The sequence below is a fragment of the Typopeltis vanoorti genome, chromosome 10, assembly GCF_054136105.1.
Source record: "Typopeltis vanoorti isolate ZY-2024b chromosome 10, IOZ_Tvanoo_1.0, whole genome shotgun sequence".
Classification (NCBI taxonomy): Eukaryota; Metazoa; Arthropoda; class Arachnida; order Uropygi; family Thelyphonidae; genus Typopeltis; species Typopeltis vanoorti.
Window position 1 is genome coordinate 130,887,942 of NC_143558.1, and position 12,615 is coordinate 130,900,556.

A 12,615-nucleotide genomic window follows, 5' to 3' on the forward strand; every position below is an offset into this window, starting at 1 on the left:
AGAGGACATCTACTCTACAACGTAATCCACTAACTACAGTTAAATGCCACTACCATCATCATCATCACCAATGTCCACTACACCAATATCTGCTGCCCACCACCACTAGTATATATAGATATATTGTCTGATTTGTCTGTATGGTTTGGCAGCTTCCTACTTTTTTTGATGCCACTCATGTATTGGGTTCTTGGTCTTCCCTCAATCAAATTTGTAGTCCAGTCTAAGTGTCTTGTTAGGTGTCCTATCATGTTATTTCTCCTTTTTTTTCTAACGTGTGTAGTATCTCTTTTTTCTTCTGCTTTTCTTAATACATCTTTATTTGTAAATCTTTCTGTCCACACAATCTTCAGCATTTAGCATCAATACCACATCTTGAATGCCAGCAGTCTTGATTTGTCCCTTTTTTGGAGAGTCCATGTCTCTGATACATAGAGAGATAAAGCTTTTAATAAAGTGCTTCTTTTGTTTACAACGACACACTCTTTGATGCTAATAGTGTTCTTTTCTTGTTTATTTTTTTGTTTTGTTTGTGCTATTCTTGCTCTCACATCTCTTCCACTTCACTGATGTTATTAGGCTTCCTAGGTAGGTAAATTCTTTTACTTGCAATAACCTTTTCCCATCTATTGAAACATCTATTAAATTCAGTTTAATCCTTCATCCAAGTGTAAGCAAACAAAGTTTGCACCTGAAGTATCTTCAGGACTGAGGCAACTCGTGGTAAAGGTGGACCAAACTCTCATCACTAGTTGTCTTGGTGAACATATTTCAGGTGCAAACTTTGTTTGCTTACACTTGGATAAAGGATTAAACTATATTTATTATAGTCTAAACCAAATGGGAAAAAACTTCCAAAATCCTTCTCTAAATCTAAATTTAGAGAAAGATCTCTGGGTCTGGCTTCCACTGATGAGACGTCAAAAAAAAAGGTCGAAACCGGTTGGAAGCTTGGGTGATGAATTTGCAATGCTGTAGCCCGTGAAGTTTTAACTGAGGTTCGGCTGTTGCTGTTACCCCTTGGATGAGATATGAGCAAATGAGAGGCTCTGCTCGGTGGTGGGGTGAGCCTGCCATGGTGTAGATCCAACTGGTTCTGAGAGTCCTTCTCAGTGGCAAGGTGAGCCTGTTACTGAGGGGAACAATACTGAGTTTTTGGAGTTTGACCTGTACAAATAAAGGTCGAAACTGGTCTGGGTAGTGGCCTTTCCCTTAATGCATAGCATTATACATGTCCGCAAGGAGATGTGCTTTGCATTATGGGAGATACTAAGACAAGTAGTGATGAGAGCTTGGTCCACCTTTACCATGAGTTGCCTCAATCCTGAAGATATTTCAGGTGCAAACTTTGTTTGCTTACACTTGGATAAAATATTAAACTAAATTTATTATAGTCTAAACCAAGTGGAAAAAAACTTCAAACTCTGGAAGTGTTCTTTACTATCTATCCATTTGACTAACTGTTACCCTGCATTCTTTCAACATGATTTTTCTCTTCTTATTTCTACTTTTGGATATAATAATTTATTTTAGAATTTTATTTCATTTATGAGCTCCTATTCTGAAAATATCTTCAGACCACCATAAGAGAGAGAGAAAGGCTTAAGGAGATCCTTCTGTTATATACACAGCTCTTGATACATTCTCTGCAGTCAGTCAGTCAGTCACCACACCACCATTCACAACTTTTCACACAAAAAAACCTGATTCTCACTCCTCACATCATCGTTATACATATTCTAGGTGACCAAATTTTTGTGAAGTAGTCCATATGTGGCTAGATTAAGGAGATTATAGCACAATTCCACAGTTTCTTACTCCTATAAATCAGAATCCTCTGCATCATTCCTAGAATTCATTGTATTGCCCTTGCAGTTTTAGCAATGTATTATCTAAATTTTAGATCACTATCCACTATTAGCCCAGTCTCTTATTTCCTCCCTGTGAACGGTTCATTGATTCACTTTCTGCGAAACACTGAACCATTCAAGTCCTCTTGCCAAGCCAGGACATCTCACAACTGAATATCTCCATTCGCAAATTTCATTCACATATGAGTAAAATAGTAATGGTCCTAAAACAGACTTCTGAGTCATGCTACTAGCAACATTACTCTTTGGGATATCAATTCCCCCATACATAATTTGCTAATAGCTAATCCCCAATCCAACATATTGATCTGTTAACCAACCCACCCTGTCCCACAGCTATCAGGTTATCTTACAACATAAATCCTTTGCAAAATGTGAGTATACAATTGTGTATATTTTCTCTTTACTAACACACCTGCCACCTTATTGTAATAAGTACGGAGTTTACTAACATAATCTTTCTTTAGCAAATCCCATACTATCCATCAAAGAGAATGCCACTTTGTCAACCCATTTCTGGATTCTGGACTTCATTAACCTCAGCAACTAACACACAGATTGACTCATAATTTGAATTCTGTATTTAAAGAAAGTCTTTTTTTTTTACTACATGATGAATACAGAGAACTAGAGTTCATCTCGGGAAGTTATTTAAGAGTATTATTATTATTACCCAACACCCCATGGAGTCAAATACTCATCTGGGAGGTCCTTTTATCATACACACACAGCTCATCATACCATGCTTTAAACACACTCAAATTCTCTGCAGATACCACACACTCTCAGGCAAGGCATTCCAATCATTCACAACTATGCATGGAAAAAACCTGCTTCTCACTCCCCTACTCACATCCTCTTTATACAGTTTCCAGAGATGACCTCTGGTTCTCCCCTGATCTCCCACTATTTTCTGTAGAACTTCTCCAACATTGATCCTATAACAACCCCTTACCAACTTGTAGGTCTCTATCATATCTACCCTCTTCCTCCTGTCCGTCAGATTCTGCAAATTACACCTTCTCAATCTTTCCTCATACTCGACATTTCAGAGGTCAGAAACTACCTTAGTCAGTCGCCTTTGGACCTTTTCCAACATCTCTTCATCGTTCTGAAAACCAGGTGACCAAAACTGGGCACAATAGTCCATGTATAGCCTAATCAGAGCCTTATATAATGGAACAAGAATCTCCCAACTTCTACAAGTCAGTGTCCTCTGCATCATTCCCAGAAGCCTTTGTGTTGTATTCACAATTTTGGCTATGTTACCCTAAGTTTCAGCTCCTTATCCACTATCACCTCCAGATCTCTTATTTCCTCCACCTCTGACAATATATAAGGCAGTGACACTAATGATTTTGAAAGCATAATGGTGTGAGGTAGAGGTGGGCAAGACAGGATATTTAGTAGGGTGTTGCTACAGACACAGGAGTACAGAGGGCGGGGACTAGGAAATGTTTTAGACAGGTGAGTTTGGCAAGTGCAAGAACAATGATTGTTATGGGAGATTTTAACTACAGTAGTATAAACTGGGGAGAGGAAGATGGAATTTTTACAATTCTTGAGGGACATGTGTCTTAGGCAACAAGGGGTTCAAGAGTTTTGGATTTGGTTACAGCATCAGAAGAGTTGATAATAACTGAGATGACATCTCTCCCACCAGTTGGAGAGAATGACCATATGGTTTTGTCTTGGAAAATGAATAGACATGCATGAATATCAAAGAGAAGGGAACGTATGTGGAATTATATGACAGGTGATTATAATAGTCTAAGACATCAACTTGGGGAAGTTTAATGGAGGGTGGAATTGGAAGGCCGGTATTACATTAGTGCGTGGGAAATTATGAAAGAATATTTGTTAGCAGCAATTGTAAGTTGTATACCACGAGTGAACAAGAGGACACAATTTGGAGTCAAGTGGATGACAAACAATATTAAACAGGAATTGCATGTGAAAAAGAGGCTGTGGAAGAGATATAAGGAGACAAGAGAAGATGCATGAAGAGTATAAGACACAGGCCAGAAGAGTGACTAGTATGGTAAGGAAGACAAAACTGGAATAGCAGAGGAGATTGGGCCCTAAGATCCAAAGAAAATCCTGGGGAATTTTTTAGATATGTGGCCAGTAGGAGGAGAAATGACTGTGGAAGAATGATATTGTGGGATAAAAATGGGAATAGAGTGACTGATTCCGAGGACATAGCAGAATTGTTCAATGACCACTTTATTGGAGTATTTCATCCTGGAGGAGTCAGTTTTATTGCTAGAGGGAATAGGGCAGGTTCAAGTTTTAGAGGTAAATGAGAAGAGTGTGTTTTAAATACTGAGTACTCTGGATGTCAGTAAAGCTGTGGGACTGGATGGTATTTAACTACGAGTTTTGAGAGAATGTGTTAGGAAACTGACAGTGCCTTTGACCTGGCTTTTCAATGAAAGTCTGGCTGCTGGAAAGGTGCCCATCGAATGGAAGGAAGGTAAGATTACATAAGGGTGGAAGCAGACTGGAAGTGTCTAATTATAGGCCCGTTTGTGTGTCATCAGATCTTGGAGAAAGTAGTGAAGGACTGTATACAGCATTGGGCAGATGAGGGTAATGTTATCTACGAGAGTCAACATGGATTTGTGAAGGGGCGCTCCTGTTTTAGCAATATGCTAGCCTTTTATGATAAAGTTACAAGAGCATTAGGCGAGGGAAAGGCATATATTGCCATTTTCTTAGACTTAGCGTAGGCATTTGACAGGGTGCCACATGATAAGCTGATATTTAAGTTGAAGCACATGGGTCTGGATGTCAGATGGTTTTCAGGATTGGCTGTCCGATAGATATCAGAGTTGTGTATGGTGGGGGAGTTTCAAAGAAGCAGAGGGTTACAAGTGGGGTCCCACAGGGCTCAGTACTGGGACCTACATTATTTAACCTTTATATCAATTACATTGTCAGTGGATTGAAAGGGGATATTCAGTTGTTTGCAGATGATGCGAAGCTGGGAAGGATTATTAGTAATAGTGCAGATGCGGCAGCCCTGCAAGAGGATTTGAATAAACTAGATGAATGGGCGTGTTGGTTTAATGCAGCAAAATGTAAGGTCTTGAGGTTTGGGAAACATCGATGGGACACTGCATACTCTATGGGAGGAGTTATACTGGAGAAAGTAGGGGGGGGGGGACAAGAGATATGGGGTTAATGATTGATAGAAACCTGAAATTTAGGGGACATACTGCAAAGGTGGTGAAGGTAACACAGAGGATTGCTGCAATAATGAGAAGGACACTGACCTACAGAGACAAAAGGGTTATCGTTCCATTGTATAAGTCTCTGATCAGACCACACTTGGACTATTGTTCTCTGATTTGGTCCCCAGGATTTGAAGGGGATAAATTAACTGTGGAAAGGGTACAAAGGTAGATAACAAAGATGGTTTCAGACTGTACAATGATAGTTATGAGGATCGGCTGAGGGAATGTGGACTGCATAGTTTGGTGGATAGAAGAGGGAGAGGTAATATGATTGAGACTTTTAAACAGTTGAGAGGTGGTTACAGGATTGACACTGGGGAGTTCTTTCGCTTGGTTGAACAGCAGGAAGGAGTGATGACAAGAGGCCATCCCTGGAAGTTACGAAAGGAAACTGTGAGCAAGAGGGCGAGGAGTGGTTTCTTTGCATATAGGGTGGTTGAACCATGGAATGCATTGCCTGATGGAGTGGTGAGAGCGAGAATGGTCAATGAGTTCAAGGAGTGGTGTGATAGACTTTGTGTTTCTTGAGGGGGGGGCCTCCCCTCGATGAGTCGTGATAGACTTTGTGTTTCTTAGGAAGGACCTGCCACGATGAGTCTTTTGACTCTATCGAGGACTGAATAATAATATCCTCACTAAGCATAAATTCTGCATCCCATCTTTGTTTTCCAAATTTTTAAACCTTACATTTTGCAACATTGACCTGACATCCCCATTCCCAATCACTCAATTTATACAAGTCTTCCTGCAAGGCCACAACATCCTCTCTACCCTTCATGGTTCGTCCCAACTTTGCATCATCTACAAACAACTGAATATCTCCATCCAAATCTTCACCAATGTCATTAATATAAAACTTAAACAGTAATGGCCATAAACAGACCAGTGAGGCACACCACTAGTGACTTTCCTTTTCCAGGATATTGCTTCCCCATACACAACTTGTTGACACCTATTAGATAGCCAATGCACCAATCTCATATCATGCGGTAATCTATCAAAAACCTTTGTGAAATCTAAGTATATTACTGTGTATCCTTCTTCTCTGTCCAAGGAAGCAGTCACCTTATTGTAATAAGTAAGTAATTACTAAAACGTGACCTTCCTTTAGCAAATCCATGGTGTCCATCAAAGATAATACCATTGTTGTCAACCCAATTCTGGATCCCAGTTCTCACAAGCTTCTCCAAAAACTTAACCACAACACCTGACATTTGATGCTTGAGTTCTATTACATCCTTTATGAAGTGGCAGAATCTTGCCCTCCTTCCACTCTTTAGGAACTTGACCGAGTGCAAGACTTGTGTTAAAAAAATATTTCAAGGTCGGTGTCAACTCCCTGGCACATTCCTTCAGAATATGTGGTGATATATTATCAAGTCCCACAGCCTTATTTACAACTAGTTTTCTCAATTCCCCATACACCTCTTGCACACTTACAGTCAATCTTTCCTCCCCATCATCAACTGCTCTCAGTCTCTCCATGAAGTCACATTCACAAGATTGAAAGACCTTTATGAACTGCTCATTAAGTATCTCCACCACACCTTTTGCAACAGCTGTCTTTGCTGTCTTTATACCATTTGCTTCAATCAATGTCATCCTTATATCAATATTTCTTTTCCTGGCTACATATTGAAAGAACCCCTTAGGATTCTTTTTTTTTTTTTTTTTTTGGCTTCATTAGCTAACTGCTGTTCATACCTCTCTTTAGCTATGCTCACCAACCGTCACCCTCCTTGCCTGGTCTTTGTAGTCCTCATGGAATTGGTTATTTCCACTTCTCTTATGCTGCCTCCACAATGCCCTTTATCTCTGTATCGCAATCTTAATCTCTTTATTCATCTATCTCACTTCTACCTTATTTAACCTTCTCACCCTTGGAATACATTAGGCATTGCATCTACTAGATAGTTTTTGAAAATCCCCCAAGCCTAATTGATCTCTTTTCCAGCTAACTCCTCATTCCATGCTATACCCACAAGCTGTCTCATGAGCTATTCAAAATCACCCATCTTGTAGGTCCACACAGAGGTCCTCACACTGCTGGCAACAGCCCAGGTAAACACCTCATGGTCACTCTCACAACTGGTGGGTCATTTGACACCTCATTTGTAATACATCCTCTGATGAGATGACCAAATCAAAGACCCTCAATCCTCGTGTGTCCTCTGTTATAGTTAGTAAGGGTGTGCAGACTAGAACTTCTGCTTGGAGAATAGCTGATGCATGGAATGGATTGCAAGAAGTAGTTATGCCATGACAGTGAAGAAGTTTAAGAAGAGGTATGATAAGTAATGTGTATGGGTCCTCCCATGATGAGTGTTCTGATTCCATACAAATATCTATACTTGACAATTTCTAATTTACATCTTGAGTTCTCTGCCAACCATCATGGTTTTAGTTTATTCTGTTGATTACTATTATGATGATTCAGGCTTCCATGAAGTCAGAATACTCATTGTGGAAGACCTGTCCTAGAAAACACAAAGACTATCATACAACTCCTGGAACTCATTGACATCACCTCTTCTATCTACCAAACTCTGCAGTCTACATTCCCCTCAGTCTATCTTCATAACTAACATTGCACAATTCTGATACTATCTTTGTTATCTGTCACTGCACCATTTCCACAGTTATTTTATCCCCTTTAAATCCTGGGAATGAAATTTCTGAACAATAGTCGAAGTGTAGACTGATAACGGCTTTATAGAATGGTATGACAACTCTTATCTCTGCAAGTCAGCATCCGTCTCAGTATTATATTACAGCAATCCTCCGTGTTACCTTTGCCATATATTCCCTGAACTTCAGGTTTCTATCAATCAAAAATCCCTTCCCTAACATACTTCCCCCAGGACAGTTACTCCAGCAGAGTATGCATCCTACCATCGATGTATCCCAAACCTTAAGACTTCACATTTAGCTGGATTAAACTGATCCTCCATTGATTTACTTATCTGTCCAGTTTATTCAAATCTTCTGGCAGAGCTCCCACATCTGCACTATTATTAATAACCGTTCCCAGCTTCACATTATCTGCAAACAACTGAATATTCCCCTGCAATCCATTAACGATATAAAGATTAACCAATACAGTCCCAGTACTGAGCCCTGTAGGACACCACTTGTAAACTTCTGCCATAAACAATACAAGTCCCAGTACTGAGCTCTGTAGGACACCACTTGTAAACTTATGCCTTCTTGATATTGCTCCCCCATACACAACTCTCTGATAATTATCAGATAGCCAATCATGAATCCAATTCGCTAACCTTACAATGAAACCCAAGTGCTGCAATTTAAATATCAGTTTATTATGTGATACCCTCTCAAATGCCTTTGTAAAATTCAAAAAAAATTGTCACTTTATTATAAAAGGCAATCATATTACTAAAGTAAGAGCATCCCTTAACAAATCCATGCTGACTCTCACAGATAACATTACCCTCATCTGCCCAATGCTGTATATTATAAGTTTGGTTTAATCCTTTATCCAAGTGCAAGCAAACAAAGTTTGCACCTGAAAGTATTTTCAGGACTGGGGTAAGGTAGTACAACACCAGGCAACTCGTTGCAAAGGTGGAGAAAGATCTCATCACTCCTATCTCATCTCAGTAGCTCCCATAATGCAAAGCACATCTCCTTGCAGATATGTGTAATGCTATGCATTAAGGCAAGGGCCACTACCCATACCGGTTTCGACCTTTATTGAGGTCTCGTCAGTGGGAGCCAGGCCCAGTAGTGGAGACACCAAAGCAGAAGCAATGAGAGGTCATCCCAACCTATGGGAGTTGCCAAAGGGTGTACAACCTTATTATATTGTCTCTCACTAATTTCTCCAAGATCTTAACAACTATTGATGAAACACAAACCGATCTCAAGTTTGATACTTCCAGTCTGCTACCACCCATATGCAATGCCACTATCCTACCTCCTTCCACTCCTTGGGTACCTTTCCCTTGGCCAAACTGCCACAGAGAAGCTAGGTCAATGTAGCTGTCAGTTCTTTAGCACATTGTCTCAAAACATATGGCAAAATTCCATCCAGCCTCACTGCTTTATTGAAACACACTCTCCTCTTGAACTTCAAACCTACTTCATACCTGTAGTATTAAAACCTACTTCTCCAGGATGAAATACCCCTAATAAAGTGTTCATTGAACAACTCCATTATGTCCTTTTCTTCAGTCCCTCTATTCCCATTTCTATCCCAATGTCATTCTTTCAAAATCATTTCTTCTTCTACTGGCCACATAGCTAAAAAGTTCCTTAGGATTTTCTTTGGATCTCAGGGCCAATCTCTTCTCATATTCCAGTTTTGCCTTCCTTACCATACTAGTCACTCTCTTGGCTGGAGTCTTATATTCTTCATGCATCTCCTCTCCACCCATCTCCTTATATCTCTTCCATAACCTCTTTTTCACCTGTAGTTCCTATTTGATATTATTTGTCATCCACTTTACATCAAATTGTGTTCTCTTTTTCACTCATGGTATACAGTTTGCTATTGCTGCTAATAAATATTCTCAAGCACTAATGGCATCTTGCCATTCCAATTCTCTCTATCAAACTGCCCCAAGTTGATATCTAACGACTATTATATCACCTGCCTTATAATTCCACATACATTCCTTTCTCTTTGACACTCCTGCATGTCTGTTCATCTTGAAAAGCCATCTCTGCGGGCAGAGATACCATCTCAGCTATAATGAGCTCTTCTGATGTTATGATCAAATCTAAAACTCTTGAATGTCTTGTTCCTTCTACTACATGTTGCCTAAGACATCCGTCCCTCAAGAAGTTCTGAAATTCCATTCCCTCATTACTATATGCAGTTTTCTCTTCCCAATTTATACTGCTATAGTTAAAATTTCCCATAGCAATCATTCTTCTTGCACTTGCCAAGCTCAACTGCCTAAACATCTTCTGCTCCTCACCCTCTATGCTCCCTGACTTGTAGCAACACCTCACAAAATATCCTGTCCTGCCCACCTCTACCTCACACAATATGCTTTCAAAACCATTAGTGCCACTGCCCATGAAATCCTCCACTCTGAGAAGTCTTAAGTCATCACTTATAAGCAGTACTCCACCAGTGCATTTTACCTTCCTATCCTGTCGAAAAATGCTGTACCTTGCTACTTCTATTCCTGTTAGTATATCATCTTTCATCAACCATGTCGCAGCGATCCCAATTATCTTTGGACAGGCAGTGCCACCAATTTATATCCTTTATTCTAGATACTCCTTGCATTATCCCCTCCAGACTCCACTGGATTCAGCATTACCCAACATATATTCCTTCTCCCAATAAGCACCTATTCCCACAAGAAGCCATCCCTGTTACCATCCATCCTGATAATTCTAGTTTCCCTGCTTTGAAACACTGACTTGTTCAGAGAACAGCATTCTCTCCAGATGCCTATGTCCTTCCTCATTCAAATGGAAGCCATCTCTTGCATACAGTTCCTTTCTGTCCTCCAAGCATCCACATATTCCAAGTGTGTCAACACATTCTGGCTATTACACTATTCATTATTGATGCTTTTCTCTGCAGCTCTGCATTGTCATATCTGGGCAGCACACGCCATCTTTCCTCTCTACACGCCACACACTATCCTCTTCCATACAACCTCAAGCATGAACCTCAGATCTCTTGCTACCCAATTTACACTACCTCTCAAGTCATTCATGCCCACAATCATCTCATATACCCTTTCACCTTGCTTAATTGCCATAGCCACACTTCCTGTCGTTCCTCCAGGCATACACTCCTCAGGCATTCTATCTTGCATATCATGGATCATCGAGTCTCCTACATAACATCTCTTACCACTCTATTCCTTGCTCACCTTCATCCTTCACACTCTCTCCTCTAACACTTCGTTGTTCCCGTACTTATCTGTTGTCCTGGCATCTCTCCATCCCTGGTTTCAACATTCCCTTGTATTTTTCTCATTCCCACTCTTCTACTGTCTAATCCTATCCAGATAATTTATATTACTTTGGAACAGATGGAAGCCTGCTAATCAAAATACCATGAAGTTTAAAAAAGATTTGGACAAGGTGAACCAAAGGTTCAGAATATTCACTTAATTTTTATGACTATATTTTCACACTCGCCTGAGATATTTGCAACAAGTTGTTTCATTGGCTTGAATAGCATAAAATATTTTTTAAAAAAATTATGTTCTCAATTGTATTAATATTTTAGCCAGATAAAGAATGCTCAGGACTGTTTGTGAAGATACACCATGTGAAAACTTTTACTGTTTGTTTATAAGAAAACTGAAGAAGATAATTTCTCAAGTACATATAATAGAATTTGATGTAGGTTATGAATCTAGATGAAGTGGGGATGGGGTGGGGGATGTTGGGAAAACGCTCTTCTCTTCTGGCTTCATCTACATGAATTTTATCAGTTCAAACAATGTTTTTTCAGAGGCACATTTCACTACCAGTAAACTCTGATAGATGAATGGAAAGTTTGTGTGGGGCATGAAACATACATATATACATTTTTTCCCCCTCAATATAATAAACCCATCCACAAAAGGTTGTAAACGTATTGTACATTAGTATGCCGTGGAGGAGCTGAGAGTTAAATAATTTTGAACCAAGTTCTAGAGACCAAATATGAACTTTTCAAGCCATAACAGGCCTTCAATAAACAGGATAATGGGCTTACACTTGGTAATGAAATTCATATACCACTTAAAGATCATAAATATTCACGTACATGGTGGGATTTGAATCCACACCCTGTTGGATAAGAATGGATATGCCAATTACTTGGTGAAATGGAATGCCTTAATATGCATTTTTCAAGTCACTTGAAAAGAATCTTTATTAGGCACAGAAGAAAATGCATATTCTCTCTCTCTCTCTCTCTCTCATATCATTCATTTATATATTGAAACCTGTATAGACTGGTTTTCAGAATCAATAATGGAAATACTTAGGTTTTTGTAACACATTATTCTTTGTACTAGTATATAATTCTAAGGGATCAAAGATAATGCTGAAACAAAGCGAATAAATAAAAAACACTATGCATACATTAATCTGCTTCAATGATAATAGCCAATATAATTTTCAGAGTCACAAAAGTATTGTTATTACCTGATCTTGTTTAAAACCAAAAATGGTTTTTCTATCACCAGGATGAGAAAGAAACCTAAAACAAATTCATTATTATTAATATTTGTAGTTATTACAATCATTTAGAATTAAGAACCACATAGCAATTATTAATTCATTTACACACATACACAAAGGATCAATTTTAAAGCAGATACAATAATGAAATACTAATATAAAATTTACAAATAATACAAGAAATCATTAAGAATGATTTCTGTTTGTCATAAATATACCACAGGAAGGAGAAAATCTCTCAGACATGTAGATTGGTAGAATGATATTTTCAAGTTGGTATGAGCATTGCACATGGCTAAAATGATAAGTTTCCTGTTGCTTGAAAAGCTTAAAACTGTCCT

General features: G+C 39.0%; 1 protein-coding gene across 1 annotated transcript in view; it reads right to left on the reverse strand.

The window, feature by feature from the left end:
• LOC150102797 (anoctamin-6-like) overlaps positions 1–12,272 on the reverse strand; it is a 210,737-nt gene extending 198,465 nt beyond the window's left edge. Inside the window, exon 1 of the mRNA XM_090399801.1 lies at positions 12,239–12,272. The gene's annotated coding sequence lies outside the window, so the exon portion shown is untranslated. The remainder of the gene's footprint in view (positions 1–12,238) is intronic.
• Positions 12,273–12,615: the final 343 nt, after the last annotated feature.